Raw genomic sequence first — 20,371 nt, forward strand, 5'->3', positions numbered from 1 at the left:
CACAAGTATTTTGGGAAATATCCAATGAAAAACTCAAAAAGTTAACTTTTGGATTTTTTTTTGAATATTTCAAAAATATTTGTGTAAATTTCATAATTTTTTATTTTTTCAATTAGTCTCAACAAAGTCATACTCCCTCTGTCCCTTATTTAGTGTTTAGTATTTCATTTTGGGTTGTCCCTTAATAAGTGTCCATTTTGTAAAATTATGGGGTAAAAGTTAGTGTATTATCTATTTTGTCCCTAAAAGTATATTTCATTTGAAAAAGTTAGTGAGTAAAAGTATAATGATGATGGGTAAGTAGTGAAAGTTGAGGAAAAAGTTGATGTGAAAGGTTTATTGATGATGACTTGTTAATAAATTTGAGTTACGAAGCAAGACACTTAAAAAGAGACGGAAGGAGTAATTTTTTACTTTTTCAATTCCTCTTGCTGAGACAAACCAATAATATCACATAAAAATTTAGCGTAAAAATAATAAACGTGGAAAAAAAATTGAATTATGACAAAACCAAAAAATTGTAGTCTACAACTTATTCATTAGAGGAAACACCCTCTTTTTTTTTTTTGACGAACAAGATTATCTCATTTATATTAAAATGAAAAGATTGCAACAACAACAACGGAAAATACAACAAATGATCCAAAAGATCTAAACAAAATAAGAAAAAATAACATAGTATAAAAATCATGCCAAAATTGCAACAGCGTTGATATAGATCACCAGTCCACTCGTGGATGTGGCTGGAGTAAGATGGAGGATTCCCACTTGCAGCTAAAGCTCAACGTCCTTTCGTGCCACTGCAGTTGCAACTGCTAGGCGCAACCATCATTGCTGCATAAGAATCCACAGACCCCGTTATCAAGGCTAATCTAATCTGAGGGCATTAAGGGCCCGATTGGATGCTGTAAGTAAATGGTGTATAAGACAATACCCCCGAATGAGTCCCTGAAGGGACAGTTTTGGCACCATTTGGAAAGCCAATACACCCCTGTATAACTTAATCTCCCTTCTTCTTTTATCCCGGCGAAGCCGGATTTGTGGCCATAAAATTTTGCTACCTTTCGAGCTCGCAATAGCTCATCCGACCCAAAAACACTTTCTTTTTTTACCTTTCTACCCTCCCTCATTAGGGGTGTAAACGAGCCGAGTCGAACTGAATATTGGCATGTTTGTGCTTTGCTCGATCAGAATTCGTATGGCTCGAGCTCGACTCGCCAAACATGTACAAAGCTTGAGTTCGGCTTGTCAGTATTCGGTCTAGAATAAACGAGCCGGCTCGGCTCAAGCTCGAATTCGTCAACAGTTCAGTCTTAATATTGAAAAATTGGCTAAACGAGCCAAGTCGAACTGAACATTGGCATATTTGAGCCGAGCCAAACCGAACCTATATATTTCGATCTAAGACAAACCTGTTCGAGCCGAGCCCTGCTAGGTTCGAGCTCGCTCATTTATCCTTCAAATCGAGCCGAACCGAGCCCTTACCGAGCCGAACTCGCAAGCTGCTCAGTGCATTTACAGCCCTATCCCTCATACACCCTCTTCATCTCCTCTTCGCTTTACAAAAATCTGGGTTGTGTAATGGTGCGCGATTTGTGCGATTTTTCTGTCGCTCGATTTCTAGTTTCGGTTTTGTATGATTTCTAGTGTGCGATTTGAGGTACTATTTACGCCTCCTTCTTCTTCTTTTTTTTACCGTTTTCCTGGTTTGGGTTTTGTGCAATTTTTTTTTTTCTGCGATTTCTGGTTTGGGTTTTGTGCGACTAGCCCCTCAGTATCTCCGCTGTTGCCCAAGCCGTCCCCTTCCTCATTCTCCTCTCCTCTTTTGGGTCTCTACAATCCTTGTAGATCTGACTTTCTCTTTTAGAGATGAGATCTCCCAATCTTCTGCATTTTTGGCTCGATCATCACCAATCTGTGATGGATTAATTGGACTTCGACGGCAATAAACGGTGTTTACTTTAATGATGTTGGTAGGCTCCAGTTCTTTCAGCAGTGGTGGTATTAGTGGCAGCAACTTTTTCCGGCAACGAGTATTCGATTAAACCTGATGCATATCTTGATTCTTGACCCCCCAGTCACTTGGAAAATGTCTCATATATAAGTTAAAATTTCAATTAATTATAGTATAAATTTAATCATAAGATATTAAAAAATTACCCCCGCAAACCAGTAAAATTGCTATATTTGGCATTTTCTCCAACCACTACCATGCATACAGTAACTGTATGGATTGTTTAGCCAAATGACAATTGAAAATCTTGCCACGGGATAGCGATAGCCTTTTTTGAAGGCTGATTTGATTGCAATCCGATAGTACTTTTATAAAGGAAATATGAAGGGACATTCTTTGTTATCCGCAATTACAGTATAATATCGGGAGGTGGTTTTGGCACTTTAAATTTAGCTAATAGCACTTCATTTTTAGTTTTATTTTCTCGCATGATTAACACACAAAATGGAGTGCCAGTAATAAAAATTAGAGTGTCAAAATCAATTTTTAATATATGATATGATTACGGTCTCAATTGGGTATTATTATTTTATAGTCGAACACAACAATTATGGACCCAAAGTCCGGACCGGGTTTTCCACACATTCCTCGGAGATTTTTTTGTCAATGTTGGAAGCAATTTGGGCATGGCCCTTCCCAATGACTTGGGTTCGAACCAGGTGATGGGCCCATTCTCTATTTAATTTTATTTACTCTCATTAATTAGAAATTTAGAATCTAGGGAAAATTATCAATGGCACCTGGACACCTGGAGCACCACGTGCTTCAGGGCCTTTAGGTGTTTATGTTCTCTTCTAGTTCCTGTTAATTTTTTAATATTTTCGAAGGTTAATAAATTTTTTTTTTTGGCCATTCAAAAAAAAGATAGGTATCTTTGGTGACGAAAAATAGATACTGTTGGTGACGAAATGGGTACCTTTGGTAACAAAAATGGTTGGGTACCTTTGGAAACAAAAAATGTTTAAATAAATGTTAAACATATATGTTATCTATTAGATATTTCAAATATATATTAAAATGTGTGCGATGCAGTTGGTTGAAGGCTTGTGTAACGACCCGGATTTTTGACCCAATTTTTTTTAATACAAATTTATATTTTTAAATTCCTAATTCAATAATTAATTAGATTGAATAATTAAAATATATTATTATGTGTGCAATTGATATTATTTGCATTATTGTATAAGATATGTATTTAAACTTTAGATATACAAGAAATCAGTGATTCATATTCATCTCTTATCTTTCCTATCTAAACCCTAAGTAGAACTCTATTCAAACTAACTCTCCACTTCTCTATCTCTCATCCTATACATAAAAGCGTCTAGATACATTCTCACCATGTACATACATGCATCCACATACATTAGAATTGAAAACCCCCCAAATGTGGCACTTGTCCCCTATCTTTTTATCGTTATCAGTATCACTCTCCTTCCTCATTCCACCACTTTTACACTTATCCTCTCACCTTCTTACTACCTTATTCTCTCTCATTATACATACCCACATAATCCGAAAATTGAACACCAGTATATTATTTTACTCTCAATTATATTGTTGAGTCTAGAATAGAGAGAGAAAGAGAGAGAGAGAGAGAGAGAGAGAGAGAGAGAGAGAGTTGTGAGTTTCGTGGATACACCGCTGCTACGGGCCCTATCAGAGTGCCGCCGGACGCTGCCTCGAGATTTCAAAACCACCACAGCGATCTACGGACACCGTATAACACTTATCCAAACTTAGAATCGCGTTTGAGGTAGTTTTCCGAAAACCCAAAACCTTTATCTGCATTTTAATGGAGTTACTTAGATTTAAAGTTTATTGAAGACGATGATCTGCTGTTAAATTGTTAATTTATTTTTAGTCCTGTTTATATTAAAATTTAGTCTGGTTGTGCTGGAATGATTAGTGTTATACCCTGTGAAAATTTATGATCGTTTAACAAATATTTGATTGTGAAATTATTATTGATGTTGCATTGTTAATTTGTATTTGAATGGACGTTTACGTGGTTAATAAATTATTGGAGTAGATAAATATTTATGAAACATTAACAAGAATATTTTATAAGTAAAACTTTATTTAGATTGTAAACAAGAAATATTTTAGATTATATATTAGTTAATCTTTAACTCTAATAAATATTGACTAAAATAACCTCGCATAATTTTGTTGTTATAAAAATCTCATATTAATATTTAATATAGTTAGTAAATACTAAATTTAGCAATAAGTATTTTCCAATAAAAATTTGTTTGTAAAATCTATGAATAATACGATAGTTAAAGAAAAATGTATAAATAGTAGAAATGTTTTATAAAATTTCTAAATGAGGGAAACAGACTTAATTTTAAGTGTAGTAATTAATTGTTTGACTGAATATTATTTTGTTACTCGCATGATTAATTCTATGACATGATTAATTTTATCGCATAGTTATGTGTTGTTAGTACTTTTAGTTGAAATATTGAACCGTGCGATATTTTGTTGTGGCTGTAGATTGGACAAATAGGTTCCCTGGGTGGTTACGAGTAGTGACTCATGTAGACGATGTTAAGTAAATGGAAATTGATAAAGTGTTGGAAGTGTGATTGTGTGGATTGTGATTTGAGCCATGGTGATGGCAAGGGTAACCTATGGGGCCCTGTGTTGAAATGGGTTACCTGAGGGGCCCGGTGTTGTGACGCTAACGTATGATACGTCATGGGAAGTTTCTCTTCGAGGAAGAGAATGGGTCCCATGAGACGATTATAGTTAGTGAGACGTTAATGTATGATACGTCATGGAAAGTTTCTCTTTGAGGAAGAGAATGGGTTCCATGAGACGGTTATAGTTAGCGTGGGGTAGTGGATGTCCGACCCTAATGTACGATACGTCATGGGATGACTCGATCCTCCTGTTATGGTCTTAAGTGAGAACATACTCGGTACATAACTTAGATGCGCTCACCTAGGACCCTGGTGCAGGATAAGCAAGAGGAAGGGTGGACCCATGAGACGATTGTAGTTAGTGGATGTGGGAGGAAAGGATCTCGTGGAGATGATCCTTAGATTTCATGTAAGATGATGGATAGTAAATAAAAAGACGATGTGTTATTATTTTGTACCTTCGGTGTATTATGAATTATTATATTGTTGATCTGCATATTGTGGTATTGGGTTTTAGGATTTCTACTTAGTGAATTATCACTCAGGATACGTTTGTATCCTGGCAAATCGTTTGCTTCGGCGTTCAATTTGCCAGAGTGTGCAGGATTCCACAGTGGAGCAGTTGATACAGGTGGGACCCCTGAAACGGAGTCTGGGCCAACATTGCTTGGAATTTCGTGTCAAAACTAGAGTCGCTCTGGAGTTGCTTTTGTTACATAGATTTTTGTATTATTTTGAAATTGTAATTTTTGTATAAGGGTAAATAGGGGCCTAATAGTTTGTAAAATTCAGTGTATTTTAGGGTTAATGCTTCCAAAATCCCTTGAGAAATCGGGGCGTTACAGAATGGTATCAGAGCATAGGTTCAACTCTCGGACTTGGGTAGATTGGGTAGATCACACTTCTGAGAGCGTAGACTCGAGTTGTTAATCGTAATTATTACTTATGTATTTTAAGTCTAATCTATAAATACTATTTGTTGGTCATCCGACTTAGACTTCGAGAACGTACTGTGAGAAAACATAGGTCTTACTTACTTGACTTTTATGTGATACGTGAACTCTTTTTTTTTTTTTTTGTTGAGTGTAATGTTGTCGTGTGACTCCAATGGTTTTAAGATCAAAAAAATAATAATTTGAAAATTATAATTTCATGGTTGTTATCAAAATTAATTTTCATTAAAAATTTTTATTTAACATACAGTTACTCATCATTCTTAATCTCTTTGAACAAATATCTTTTTGGAATCTAAATATATCTTTCAGGGATTCTTAAAATGGATTCTTTTTCAAAAACTTAAAAAAAAAAAATTTGAAAATATCTTTTACCAACATAAATGAGTTATAAATTTTTTTTATTGTTTTAGTTTGAAATTCCTAAACACACAATTTCGAGGACGAAATTATTTTAAGGAGGATAGATTGTAACGACCCGGATTTTTGACCCAATTTTTTTTAATACAAATTTATATTTTTAAATTCCTAATTCAATAATTAATTAGATTGAATAATTAAAATATATTATTATGTGTGCAATTGATATTATTTGCATTATTGTATAAGATATGTATTTAAACTTTAGATATACAAGAAATCAGTGATTCATATTCATCTCTTATCTTTCCTATCTAAACCCTAAGTAGAATTCTATTCAAACTAACTCTCCACTTCTCTATCTCTCATCCTATACATAAAAGCGTCTAGATACATTCTCACCATGTACATACATGCATCCACATACATTAGAATTGAAAACCCCCCAAATGTGGCACTTGTCCCCTATCTTTTTATCGTTATCAGTATCACTCTCCTTCCTCATTCCACCACTTTTACACTTATCCTCTCACCTTCTTACTACCTTATTCTCTCTCATTATACATACCCACATAATCCGAAAATTGAACACCAGTATATTATTTTACTCTCAATTATATTGTTGAGTCTAGAATAGAGAGAGAAAGAGAGAGAGAGAGAGAGACAGAGAGAGAGAGAGTTGTGAGTTTCGTGGATACACCGCTGCTACGGGCCCTATCAGAGTGCCGCCGGACGCTGCCTCGAGATTTCAAAACCACCACAGCGATCTACGGACACCGTATAACACTTATCCAAACTTAGAATCGCGTTTGAGGTAGTTTTCCGAAAACCCAAAACCTTTATCTGCATTTTAATGGAGTTACTTAGATTTAAAGTTTATTGAAGACGATGATCTGCTGTTAAATTGTTAATTTATTTTTAGTCCTGTTTATATTAAAATTTAGTCTGGTTGTGCTGGAATGATTAGTGTTATACCCTGTGAAAATTTATGATCGTTTAACAAATATTTGATTGTGAAATTATTATTGATGTTGCATTGTTAATTTGTATTTGAATGGACGTTTACGTGGTTAATAAATTATTGGAGTAGATAAATATTTATGAAACATTAACAAGAATATTTTATAAGTAAAACTTTATTTAGATTGTAAACAAGAAATATTTTAGATTATATATTAGTTAATCTTTAACTCTAATAAATATTGACTAAAATAGCCTCGCATAATTTTGTTGTTATAAAAATCTCATATTAATATTTAATATAGTTAGTAAATACTAAATTTAGCAATAAGTATTTTCCAATAAAAATTTGTTTGTAAAATCTATGAATAATACGATAGTTAAAGAAAAATGTATAAATAGTAGAAATGTTTTATAAAATTTCTAAATGAGGGAAACAGACTTAATTTTAAGTGTAGTAATTAATTGTTTGACTGAATATTATTTTGTTACTCGCATGATTAATTCTATGACATGATTAATTTTATCGCATAGTTATGTGTTGTTAGTACTTTTAGTTGAAATATTGAACCGTGCGATATTTTGTTGTGGCTGTAGATTGGACAAATAGGTTCCCTGGGTGGTTACGAGTAGTGACTCATGTAGACGATGTTAAGTAAATGGAAATTGATAAAGTGTTGGAAGTGTGATTGTGTGGATTGTGATTTGAGCCATGGTGATGGCAAGGGTAACCTATGGGGCCCTGTGTTGAAATGGGTTACCTGAGGGGCCCGGTGTTGTGACGCTAACGTATGATACGTCATGGGAAGTTTCTCTTCGAGGAAGAGAATGGGTCCCATGAGACGATTATAGTTAGTGAGACGTTAATGTATGATACGTCATGGAAAGTTTCTCTTTGAGGAAGAGAATGGGTTCCATGAGACGGTTATAGTTAGCGTGGGGTAGTGGATGTCCGACCCTAATGTACGATACGTCATGGGATGACTCGATCCTCCTGTTATGGTCTTAAGTGAGAACATACTCGGTACATAACTTAGATGCGCTCACCTAGGACCCTGGTGCAGGATAAGCAAGAGGAAGGGTGGACCCATGAGACGATTGTAGTTAGTGGATGTGGGAGGAAAGGATCTCGTGGAGATGATCCTTAGATTTCATGTAAGATGATGGATAGTAAATAAAAAGACGATGTGTTATTATTTTGTACCTTCGGTGTATTATGAATTATTATATTGTTGATCTGCATATTGTGGTATTGGGTTTTAGGATTTCTACTTAGTGAATTATCACTCAGGATACGTTTGTATCCTGGCAAATCGTTTGCTTCGGCGTTCAATTTGCCAGAGTGTGCAGGATTCCACAGTGGAGCAGTTGATACAGGTGGGACCCCTGAAACGGAGTCTGGGCCAACATTGCTTGGAATTTCGTGTCAAAACTAGAGTCGCTCTGGAGTTGCTTTTGTTACATAGATTTTTGTATTATTTTGAAATTGTAATTTTTGTATAAGGGTAAATAGGGGCCTAATAGTTTGTAAAATTCAGTGTATTTTAGGGTTAATGCTTCCAAAATCCCTTGAGAAATCGGGGCGTTACAGCTTGTGCGTGAAGACCTGGTTCAAAACCCGTTAATGATATATGTACCGACCATTTGTAGGGAAACCGTACCGATCGGCCGCGCCGGGCCGTCTCCGGCCACCGGACGGCCGATCCGAGCCATCTAAAATTTTTTTTAAAAAAAACCGAGAGGCCCACGCGGGAATCAATGGCATCCGATGTGTGTATGGTGCTTGATCTAAACACCATTTTTTCATGTATATGTAGGCCCCTCGGTTTTTTTTAAAAATTTTTGGACGGCTCGGATCGGCCGTCCGGTGGCTAGAGACGGCCCGGCGCGGCCTGTCGGTACGGTTTCCCAACAAATGGTCGGTACGTATATCATTAACGATTTTTTCATATGAAAACATCTTTTGCAATGAAAAACTTCGTCACCGATTAAGGATACATCGCAAACGTAAGAAAATACAAAATTAGCACGAGTTAAGATCCGTTGATTCGCGCACGAATACCTGAAAAATAAATCATTCTCTAAACCTGTTGATTCTCAGAATACCCAGAAATAAAGGCATCAAATACTTTGTTGATTCCCCAGAATACCAAATAATTTGGAAGATAAAAGATATTCTCTCTCTAAAACTCAATATTATTCAATCAACTCCTTTGCATAGACTTGCTAACATATTTATACTCGACTCTTAATCTTTCCAAGTCAAAATAAATAACCTTGAAACTAGCACCAACCTTTAGACTCTTTTTGCATACAAAAAAACTAAATGACTCTTTGATCCACTCGAAGACTCTTTGACTAACGAAATGACTTCAAAGACTTTGACAAAAAATTAAAGACATGATTAGAAGAATTGAGAAACGCCTGCTCGATTTTTTTTTCTCCTTCTAGTAGCTTCATTATGCTCCTGCATCAGTTACTTATATTGGTAATGAATAATTTCGTCTACAATAGATCACCTTTGGAGAGGAAAATTTTCGTCTCTAAAAGTTACTATTAGGTGACTTTTGTAGACAACCTATAAGTGGTAAAATTAATTTTCATCACCTATACTATTGGCAACAAAAAACATACATTTTGTGACGATTTCAATTCGTCTCCAAAGACCAAATTTCTTGTAGTGTTGGCGATCCTTAAGGAGCAATGAGTAATCACTCAACCTACATAATGACACATTGGATTTCTTACGAAGAAAACCAAACAATAAGGAAATGAGATGAAATATAAAGAATATTCGTCCCAAAATTTTGGTCCATTTTTCTATTTTTAACTTTCCCAAAATACTTTTCCATTTTTACTAGTTAAAAAAGGAAAATTTATAACCTTCAATTTTTGTCCTTCCACCCCAAATTCGTAATTCAAAATTGCCTTAGCGCCAAAGCTGACGTGAATCATGATGGCGGCAATTAAATTCTTTTAAGTTTAGCTGCTACATTCACCCCACTTTTCACCACCATGACTACCCCCGCTTGCTACTGTCATCACTATCACCGCATTCCACCATCATCGTCTCTCCATCGTCACCAACATCGTCACCATCATTCCACCACACTGACTCTGTTGCAGCCACCGCTATCCTACCTCTGCTACAACCAACACCGCTACACTATCAACTAACGACACTCATTTTGTTTATAAGTTGTATTAAATATTAATTTAGCTCTTTATTATATTTTTAACAATCAATTTTTCAATTTAAAAATTCAGGATTCAAATTTCTTTACTTAATTTTTCCTCGTTCAGCTTTCAACTTTCGGTTTTATTAAACAACTTATGTCTAATAATTTGCTGCCACTCACCATACAAAATACTCTCTCCGTCCCTATTTAATTGTCTACTACAGTTTTGCGTGCATTTTCAACGGTTTATATCTTTTGACGTATATCATGTTTTATATTTTTGAAATCATTGTCTTATAGAAAAAATTGAGATCTATCAAACAAGATTCATATTGCATATTTTTAGCAATATACGTCGAGAGATATAAGCCGTTGAAAATGCACGTAAAACCGTAGTGGACAATTAAATAGGGACGGAGGGAGTAGCGTTTGAGGCCCTCGAAAGTTCTAGACTTTTCACATATTTCGTGTATTTAAGACAGGGAATCTTACTTTTGCTCGCCTTTCCACTCTATCTAGTAAATCATATACTTGGCTCATGTTAACGAAATTTCTGCATCCTTTTTCATTGGAGTTCGTAGTTAAGAACTGAAACTACAAGTCATTGTAGCTCAAAATTCATTCATTAAACCTCATTATCTTGCTGTACAAAATTAGTACTCCCTCCGTTCCTTTTTTTATAGTCCTGTAGTCCATTTTGGGCTGTCCCTTAATAAGTGTCCATTTTGTAAAGTTAGTGGGTAAAAGTTGATGCATTGTCTATTTTATCCCTAAAAGTAGATTTCTTTTTGAAAAGTAAGTGAGTAAAAGTGTAATGATGATGGGTAAGTAGGGAAAGTGGAGGAAAAAGTTGATGTGAAAGGCATAATGATGATGTTTTTTTAATAAGTTGGAATTACGAAGCAGGACACTTAAAAAGGGACGGAGGGAGTATTAGAGTGCAAATCATCTGGTACCATTAACATTAATATACTAACTGTGCTATTCACACAGATAAATAGGTAACAGATCGTGCACAAATTTTTGTGTGGAGTCTACTACGGGTCTCACACAAACGATCCAAGTCGTTCATTAAATGTAAAATATATTTCCAAGAGCCCCCGTTAGAAAATCAGCTCAATCTGCTACCTATAGATAATCGATCCAATCATCAAACTTTTCATTCGGTTTCTATGATAATGAAATGTTAGATGATTAGATCAAGTATCTATAGGTATCGGATTGAGCTGATTTTTTGTAGGCACTTGAAAAAATATTTTACATTTAATGAACGACTCGGATCGTTTGTGTGGGACCCGAATTGTTTGTGTGGGACCCACAGTGGGCCCACTCAAAAATCTGTACGGGATCTCTGTGTAATAAGTCTGTGTAATATGCACGTTAGGAAAAAAACAGTCGGCAAAAAAATTAACTTAGCATAATTTTTTATATGCAACCTTTCAATAAATTTTGTCGTCATAAATATCTATTCATAAATAACATGGTACGTTAAATTTTGCTACGATGAAATACATTTCGTTGATTAGGCATTCGTAAATTTGGCGACAAAATACAATTTTCCTTGCCAAAGGGGTATCTCTGGCAATGAAATGTATCTTTCCAACGAAAATATATTTCCTCCCCAAATGATTATCTTTGGCAAGGAAAAATAATTTTGTCTCCATAACATATATATGTACCCCTTTGGCGACAAAAAATGTAGTTTGTCCATATGGAGACAAAATTATTTTTTTCTCGTCAATTGGTACATTTAATTTAGAGACAAAATTTGGCATTCAACGCTAAATAGGTATAATTGGCGAGGAAATAATTTCGTCGGGAAGTTGGCAAAACAACGGTGAATTTATTTTTTCGTCGCCAAATATACTCATTTAGCGATGAAATTTCGTTGCTCAATTTCATTGTCAAATATACTTTCTTTCTTTCTTTTTTTGTAGTAGGGGTTCAACTAAAGCCAAGGTAACCTCTCTTAAAAGACAGACTCTAAAGGAGCTAATAGCGCCTGGCGCTTGAAAGAGAACAAACTTAAAAGTTCATGTTTGGATCACCATGCCAACCCTTCAATTAAAATAAAGATAAACATTCAACTGTATATTACAAAAAAATAAAAAATAAAAAAGAAGAAGAAGAAGAGAGTTATGAAAGATTTATGGCCACAAAAGTCGTCAACTGTCAAACAGCTGGACCATCTCAACAATTTTTGGATTTATTTGTGAGATGGAATTTGGAGGGTGACACCAAAGGGGTGTCCCCTTGGATAAAGACCGCAAATTATCAACGTGCATGGTCCATGTAAGATGGGAGTTGGTTTTTTTTTTTTTACTCACTTTTTTGTTTTGGTGTTTATCTTATGAATTTCTATAACGAAGTAGAGAAAGAGGTGTGCATGATTCACTTGTTTTGAAAGAGGAACAGTTTTTCTTTGTAACCTCTTTCTTGTAGAATTTGTAAGATGAAAAAGACTAGCCAGCCAATGCCATTGCTAAGAAAAAAGCCTTGTCTTTTTTTTTTTTTTGGAATTGATTTTGACACTTCCCAAATTGATAACCACAACCATACTCCCATCAATTTGAAGAGTGCCAAAATCACTCACATTCTTCTTCTTTTTTCAGTCAAAATAGATATAGATAGACTATCTCACATACCCATCACGACTCAGGAATACTATTCCCATGCAGAACCTGTGGGTGAATTCACGCTATTCATGACTAAACTGTACTTTTGTTACTTTAGATAAAATATTTTTCACTATTCTAGATAACTCATTTTCTCTAACTAATTAATGATATTTTTTAGTAAAAACAAGTGGTATTTTGGCGTTAGTTTGAAGACAAAAAATATAGCGTGAACTCACCTATTGTCATCTACAAAAGATTCCATGTATACCACCACACATATGTCGAGGTCAAAGCGCCTAAGGTCTTATAGTGTGCTACGAGCGCTAAAGAGTATAATTAGCTACAAATCAGACTTGAATTCAAACATTAATTGAGCGGGGAATTTTATGTACTAACTCTGTTTGTTTGGGCGTAAAATATTTTACCTATTTTCCGATGTTTGGTTGTATAAAAAATGAGAAAAATATTTTACAAGTAAAATATTTATCATTAATTGGATGAAAATGACTTACCTTTAATTTTTCGTAAGTTATTTTTCAAAATGAATCCGCTGCCATCTATTACAATTCTTACTGCTCAGTTTTCTCTATCGTCAGTACTAATCCACGTTCAATTCCCTTATTCTCGGATCTCTCTCTCTCTCTCTCTCTCTCTCTCTCTCTCTCTCTCCACTATTTGTCGATTTTTGAAAGGAAATTGATATTCGCGCTCCACTTTCTATTGATGATGCTCCACTTTGTTCATGAAGTTAATAGTAACTTCACGTTAAAATTGGAGCGCCATCAGTAAAAAGTAGAGCGCGAAAATCAATTTCTTTTTTGAAAATGGTGGCACTGTTGATTATTTTGTGGCCTTTTTTTGTATGATTTCTCAAATGTCAACCAAACGCCAAAATAAATTCCTCAGTAGGATTTAGGAGTATTGTTGTCATTTTAGTGTCTTTAGTGTGTGTAGGGTTTTGAGTCTATAAATAGGTGTCTTGTGCCCTCATTAGTTTTTTTTTTTATGTATTGATAAAAGAATATAGATAACTTTTGCTCCTTGTATTCCCCTTTGAGGGATTTATCACTCTTATGAAATCTATCCTTGATTTGGTTTGCATCATTTAGTATCAGAGCTTCTAGGCTCGATCCCCATCGTTCATTTTGCCAGAACCCTCACCCGAAACCTGAGCCTCCCCGGAAAATCTTGCCGGAAAACCTCGCCGGAGACATCATTTCATTCCAAATCTCCAGATCTGCTCAACCCAACCCTTTAAACTTCGATTTCGGCCCTCAAAACTCTCTAATCCACTATTTGGAGTTGATACTTGCTGTTTTCAGACATCAAAACCCATTTCAGAGCATTTCGAGCTTGCTACAGTGATTTCGAGCACTATACGACCATTTTCAGCACTGTTCATGCATGACCTAGTGTTTGAATCTTCATTTCAACACTATTCACGCATTCGAATCTCTATTTTTGACCAGATCTGCACTCGTTTTTGGATTTTCGAGCATTTTTGCACTCAATCAAGCCTGCTACAGTGATTTCGAGCTCGAAACAGTGATTTGGAACCAAATCTGCTTGTTTCAGACATCAAACAGGTGATTTCGCACTCGATTCAGCCATTTCGGAGCTCGAAACTGAGACCCATACCTGCGTAGTGCTCCTACGGTGTTCGAATCACTCGAATACAGTTCGAACAGCCTTCGATTGACTTCGAAATTGTTGATTAGTGTTGAACAGCCTTAGATTCAAGTCGAATTTTTCGATTAACCCTCTTTCAGCACTCAAAAACAATGGTAAGGATCTTTGAACTACTCTTTGGCACCCGAATATGAAATTTAGGCTTGATTTTAGCTGGGTTTGTCTTGTTTGTTGTTGTTTGCTGCGATTTTATTGGGGATTTGTTGTTTGCTTGCGATTTGTGGTGGTATGAAGTCTTGAGTTGACTGGGTACTGAGTTAACTGGGTCTATTTGGGACTGAGTTGACTGGGACTACTATTGAGTTGGCTGATTTTACTATTGAAATGGCTCAAAAAGGTAGAGGAAGACGGGAAGGTGGAGGAAGAGGATTTTTGGTGAACAATGATGAAGAATTGAAGGTTATTCCACAATGTCGAAGGGAAAATGATTGCAATTCACATGAAAATAGGAATGAGATTAAAGAGTTGAGTGAATAAGTTGCTACCTTGTATGATAAGGTGCAATTAATGTTATTGAAAAGAGAAGTTGCTACTTTAGAGAAAAAGTTACAACGTTTGTCTGTTTCATTCAAGAATAGTGATGGTTACTGTGATTCCAAGTCCTATGAAAATCTCAAACCGGATGTGCTTGAGAAAGAAGAGACGGGTGTCAACCCGGATGCATTTAAGAAGGATGAGGAGCAATGTTATTGTGACGAGTTCTCACATGATATTCCTATCTTTGATGAGCTTTCACGTGAAGAGCTTGGAGTTGATTTTAAAGATGGTGGTTTCAAATACCTTCCCGTCTTTGATGAGTTTCCAAATGAGGAACTTGGAAATGATCTTGAAGGAATTCCCGTGTATGATGAGTATGCAAACGATGATAGTAATGATGATGATGTTCCTATCTTTGAATGTGAGAGACTCTCACGTGAAGATGTTGAGGATGAACTTGTCTTTGGGGCTAGTGATTTAGATGGCGTTCCCATATATGACAAGTGTGAAGAAGAGCTTAGTGTTCACATCGAAGAGGGAAGATTCTTTAACATGATTAAGGAAAGCTTCGCTATGGTAAAACAAGAAAGCGAGGAAGCACAAGAAGATAATGGAGTTGGTGTGTTACAAGCACAAGTAGAGAATGGAGTTGGCGTGTTACAAAAGTCGGAAGAGGTTGTTTTTGATGTCCCGCTCATTTTAGAAGATTTCATAGAGCCAAAGCTTGATAGTTGCTTATATGAGATGCCTCTTGAATTGTCTATGGCTCAAGATGTTCAAGTGTGTGTTACGTTGGTACCTCATCTAGCTACAAAGTTACTAAAAGAGGGGATAGACTATTTAGAACACCTTGAAGATCCTTTGGGAATGATGTTCACTCGAGAAAGTCTGGGGTATGATCTTGGACATGTGGTGAAGTTGAATTTTCTCTATGCGAAGGTTGATGATTCTTGTGACGTTTTGGAACCAAGTGTAGTCACCTATGTTGAGGAAGTGTTGAGCCTTAAGAGGCATGGCAAATGGGTGATTTATAGGCACATAAGCAAGGATGAGGTGGATGCACACAAATGGAAACTCGTATTGAAGATGAGTTATTGCATGATCGTTGCGTGGATCTAGAAATGCAGCCGCATGCCTACTTCGGAGCTGCATAATAAATACTTCTAAAGTTCTATGTTTTCCTTGATTTAGTTGTCTTGAGTCATTTTGTCCAACTTGAGGACAAGTTATTTTCTTTAGAGAAGGTGCATGATGCAGTAGGATTTAGGGGTATTGTTGTCATTTTAGTGTCTTTAGTATGTGTAGGGTTTTGAGTCTATAAATAGGTGTCTTGTGTCCTCATTAGTTAGTTTTTGATATATTGATAATAGATATTTGAGAGCTTTTGCTCCTTGCATTCCCCTTTGAGGGATTTATCACTCATATGAAATCTATTCTTGATTTGGTTTGCATCAGGATGTCTTATAATTAAAAATGAAGCAAAATAGAAAGGGGGGAAAACTCACTTAAAAAATTTTCGATTCTTCATTCCAGAGAAGTAAAATAATTTTGACCAAAATACGACGAAATGCATTAAAAAAAAAAAGGATTTTGAAATGTGAGAAAATAAACGCAAGTGGGAATGATCTGAACCTTCTTCCGGCAATAAATGCTAAAAATTATACTAATTACTCAGTCTCCTTTTAAGTATTCCCTTGAAGACGTGTAATTTCTGAATAAAAAACTATGGTGGTAATAATGCCAAAATTATTTTTTCGCTGATGTCAAAATTTCAGCACATAAAAGTCTTATACATTGCACATAATACAAGCCTTTTGTGCACTAGTGTTTTGCCACCAACAAAAACAATTTTGGCATTATTATTTCTCAAAAACTAAAGTACTTCATACTTTTAAATTTTTTTTGCATAAATTTAAATAACTAATTGAGATCTTTAATTTGATGTGAATAAATTGAAAAATTTATGAAATGAAGTATTTTATTTTTATCTGAAAATTGCATTTTTTTTTTGGGTAAGAGATAGCTAAAAGGGGAAAGAGGGAGTATATAGCAATGATGATTGACGAAGGTGCCATGGTAGAATCAGTAATAGCCAGAGTGGGGGCAGAGGCGGCTCTATGTAGAGTGTTGCATGGTCAACTGAACACCCAAACAATTTTTTTTACTTAGAATACATGTGAAAATTGTGTGTTAGTTTTTTTTTAAACACCCAACTCAAATATCATTGAACATCTAATTCTAATATTCTTAAACACCAAACCCAAAAAATTGAACACCCAACCCAACACAATTATAACACATCAATCCAGATAATTTGAACACCTAACACATTATATACCTCAAATAAAGCTCCTAATCATAATTAAAACATTGGAAAAAGAAAGAGAAAATGAAGAATATGTAGGGGTAAGTATTATGCTTTGCATTCTCTATCCATTTTTATTGTCGATGGTCTAAATGTGTGCTTAGCCTTCGAACCTCGCCTTCAAATAAGGTTGAGAAAAGCCCCAAGCGTAGGGCTAGGTCGTCGGTAGCATAATAAACCGGTAAGACCGGGATCGTACCCACAGAGAATTCGAATATAACTTAATCGGATTGTAGGTTTTATATGGTAGAATGCAGCATTCAAGACGGCCAACTTGGTGATGCTTTGAAACGGTGAAAATTGCCAAGGCAAAAGACTAGGAAAATGCTTAATTAATTTAAAAGAGGCAAGTCTAGGGATCGTCTAACCCTTGACTTAAGCCGTTACCGGTTCTCGATTATAACTCAGGCAAGAGTCACGACCGCGTGCTCACGCCCGGAGAATTTAGCTTTAATGACTACGTTTAACGAAAGATGTGATTAAACGGAGACGAACCAACTTGTTTTTAATATTCGTCGAACACATAGGAGGCCGCGAGCCCTCGGTAAGCTTTTTGCCAAGACCGCTTGGCTAAACATCTTACAAAGGAGTTAACACCCCTTGTTTAGACCAAAAATGCAAGTTAAGCTCTATTCCGAAAATCATGATTTTAAGCTCGAGGGCTTGAGAACCAAGTAACAACCTAAGTACTTGGGAAAGATTACCCCGAGACTTGGCCTATCGACTACTCACACATAGCCAACGCATAAAAGGAAGCATAAAAATGAGACATGATTTTTAACCAGTAAAAACGAAAACAAACTTGATATTATAAAGGATCCAAGTCGTACGAACAACTTTAATTAACGAGAAATTAACATACGAGAACAAACTTACTTGAGTTCTAAGGAAAATACACTTAGAAAGCTTAGAGCAAGACAACAATGAAACTTAAAACCTAAGCTAACTACTTACCCCTTTTCAAGAGAGAGAGAGAGAAGAGTATTTATACAACTCAGCATTTTCTCTCCACAAAATATCTCTGAACTTGCCAAAAGTGGCAAGTATTCCATAAATGAAAAGTCCAAAAAACAGAAAAAATATATGCAGGAGACCAATGTTATCGATACTTATCAAAAGGGTATCGATAACATCACTCAAATATTCCCCCGGAGAAGACTGGTATCGATAACAAATGGGAGAGGTATCGCTACCCTTGGGTCTGGACAACTTCTGGATCAAAAAGGGACAAAGGTATCGATACCATTGAGGATGTTATCGATAACATTCTGCAAAACTGCAGATTTCAGGTTGGCTCAGCTTCAGCAAACAGCTCCCAGCAACTTCACAGCTCCTCAGCATCTTATTTTCATTTTCTAAACTTAAGTAAAGATTACATTTTAAACCTTTCTTTTACCTTTTCTTTACTTTAATTTATTTAATGAAAATATTAATGTACCCCCCATTTGGAAACAATGGCGTTACCAGAATTTCAAGATTTCAATTAAATCAAAATGTCAACCCCTCACTTTTAGTACAAAATGGAAAACTGCACATTTTTCTCAAGAGAAAATGGATCAAAACATGACCTTACTCTTCAAATAAAACCTTGCAACTTTGTAGTTACTCTTAGAAAAATTCAAAGATCAATTACCGCCATTTTTTATCTTGAAAATCGATACTTTTTCAGAAAGTCATTTTTTCATACTTAGACAGATTTTTAAGGGGCCGACAGGGTCTTCGGGTACTTGGAAGCATCCGGAGCATTCCTTGGCGTTCAAACGCGCCTTATTTATACGAATTACTTGAAACACACAAAAACCTACCTTACGTGCAATATCGAATAAAAACGACAATATATATGTACAAACACAACATACTAGAGGACTTAAGCACCAAGAATATGCATTATTGGGTGCTTATCAATGTGTTAATTTCGCATTCATTACAATAGCTACCTTTTTTTTTTTTTTTTTTTGTCTAGTTAGCTTATACAATTACAGACAAAGTTTTAAAAAAACTCAACTACATTGAACGTTAACTTGAATAATATTCTATGAATTTTAGTCTGCGATAGAAAATCTTATCATGTCCTCCTAAAGAACGACATATTTTCGAGAAGGTCAGCCCGAACATACTCGCTACAATTTCGTTCAAAAGATTTTTAGTAGATTAATACATCGGTTAAACGTTGGCACAAAATATGAGAACTCATCTAGGACAACTGTAAAATTTTACCCTCTCTATTCTTGAAACATTGTCTACTACGCAACACAATAACTTTCAAAAAAAAAAATTTGTTAAAGAAATAGTATATATTTTTAAGTTCTCATTTCTCTTGGTAGTTAATTTTTTTAGAATAGAGGTTATGTTTTTTGACCGCACTATTTATTCAACTAAATGAGATTTTGTACATATATCATTGGTTAATAGATCAGCTAGTAGAGTTAATGTAAATCTTGAACACCCTAGTTCAAATTCCTAGAGTCGCCACTGAGTGGGGGAGAGAGTTCTAGCTACGGCTGCAACCGAAGTGAGCTGCAAGCGGGCAACTTGTGGCTCAGCTCAACTCGTTTATGGCACCGAAGCGAGCTGCTTGCGGGCAGCTTGTGGCTCGGCTCAACTCGTTTTGTATTCCAGCCAGCAGAGCTCTAACTCGAGTTTTAGGCTCTTCAGTAAATGAGCCGAGCTCAGCACTCAAAAGCTCCAACAGTCTCGTTTCTGTAGGCTCGACTCATTTAAAGAGGCTCATTAAGTAAATTGGCTGGGTTTGGCCCATTTACGAACGATCCAAGCTTGAGTTTTAGGCTCGCTTAGTAGTTAACGATCCGAGCTCGAACACTACCAAAGGCGGCGGAACCATGAACCTAATTTGCCCTGAGCTAACCCAAAATTTATTGAATTAATATATATATATATATATATATATATATATATATATGAAAAAAAGAGTTTTATAATTAATGGTTAGCAAAACTTTTACAAAAGTACGTAAATGTTCAAAAATAAACAAAAGAAAGTACAAAAAAAAACGTACACTATTGAAATTGTACCATACTGAAGTTGTGTCCTACGTTGATTGAGAGAGTAGATATAATTTATTATCGAATCTGAGTCTATTTTCAACAA

This window comes from Rhododendron vialii, chromosome 9a (genome assembly GCF_030253575.1).
Source record: "Rhododendron vialii isolate Sample 1 chromosome 9a, ASM3025357v1".
In the NCBI taxonomy this organism is placed as follows: Eukaryota; Viridiplantae; Streptophyta; class Magnoliopsida; order Ericales; family Ericaceae; genus Rhododendron; species Rhododendron vialii.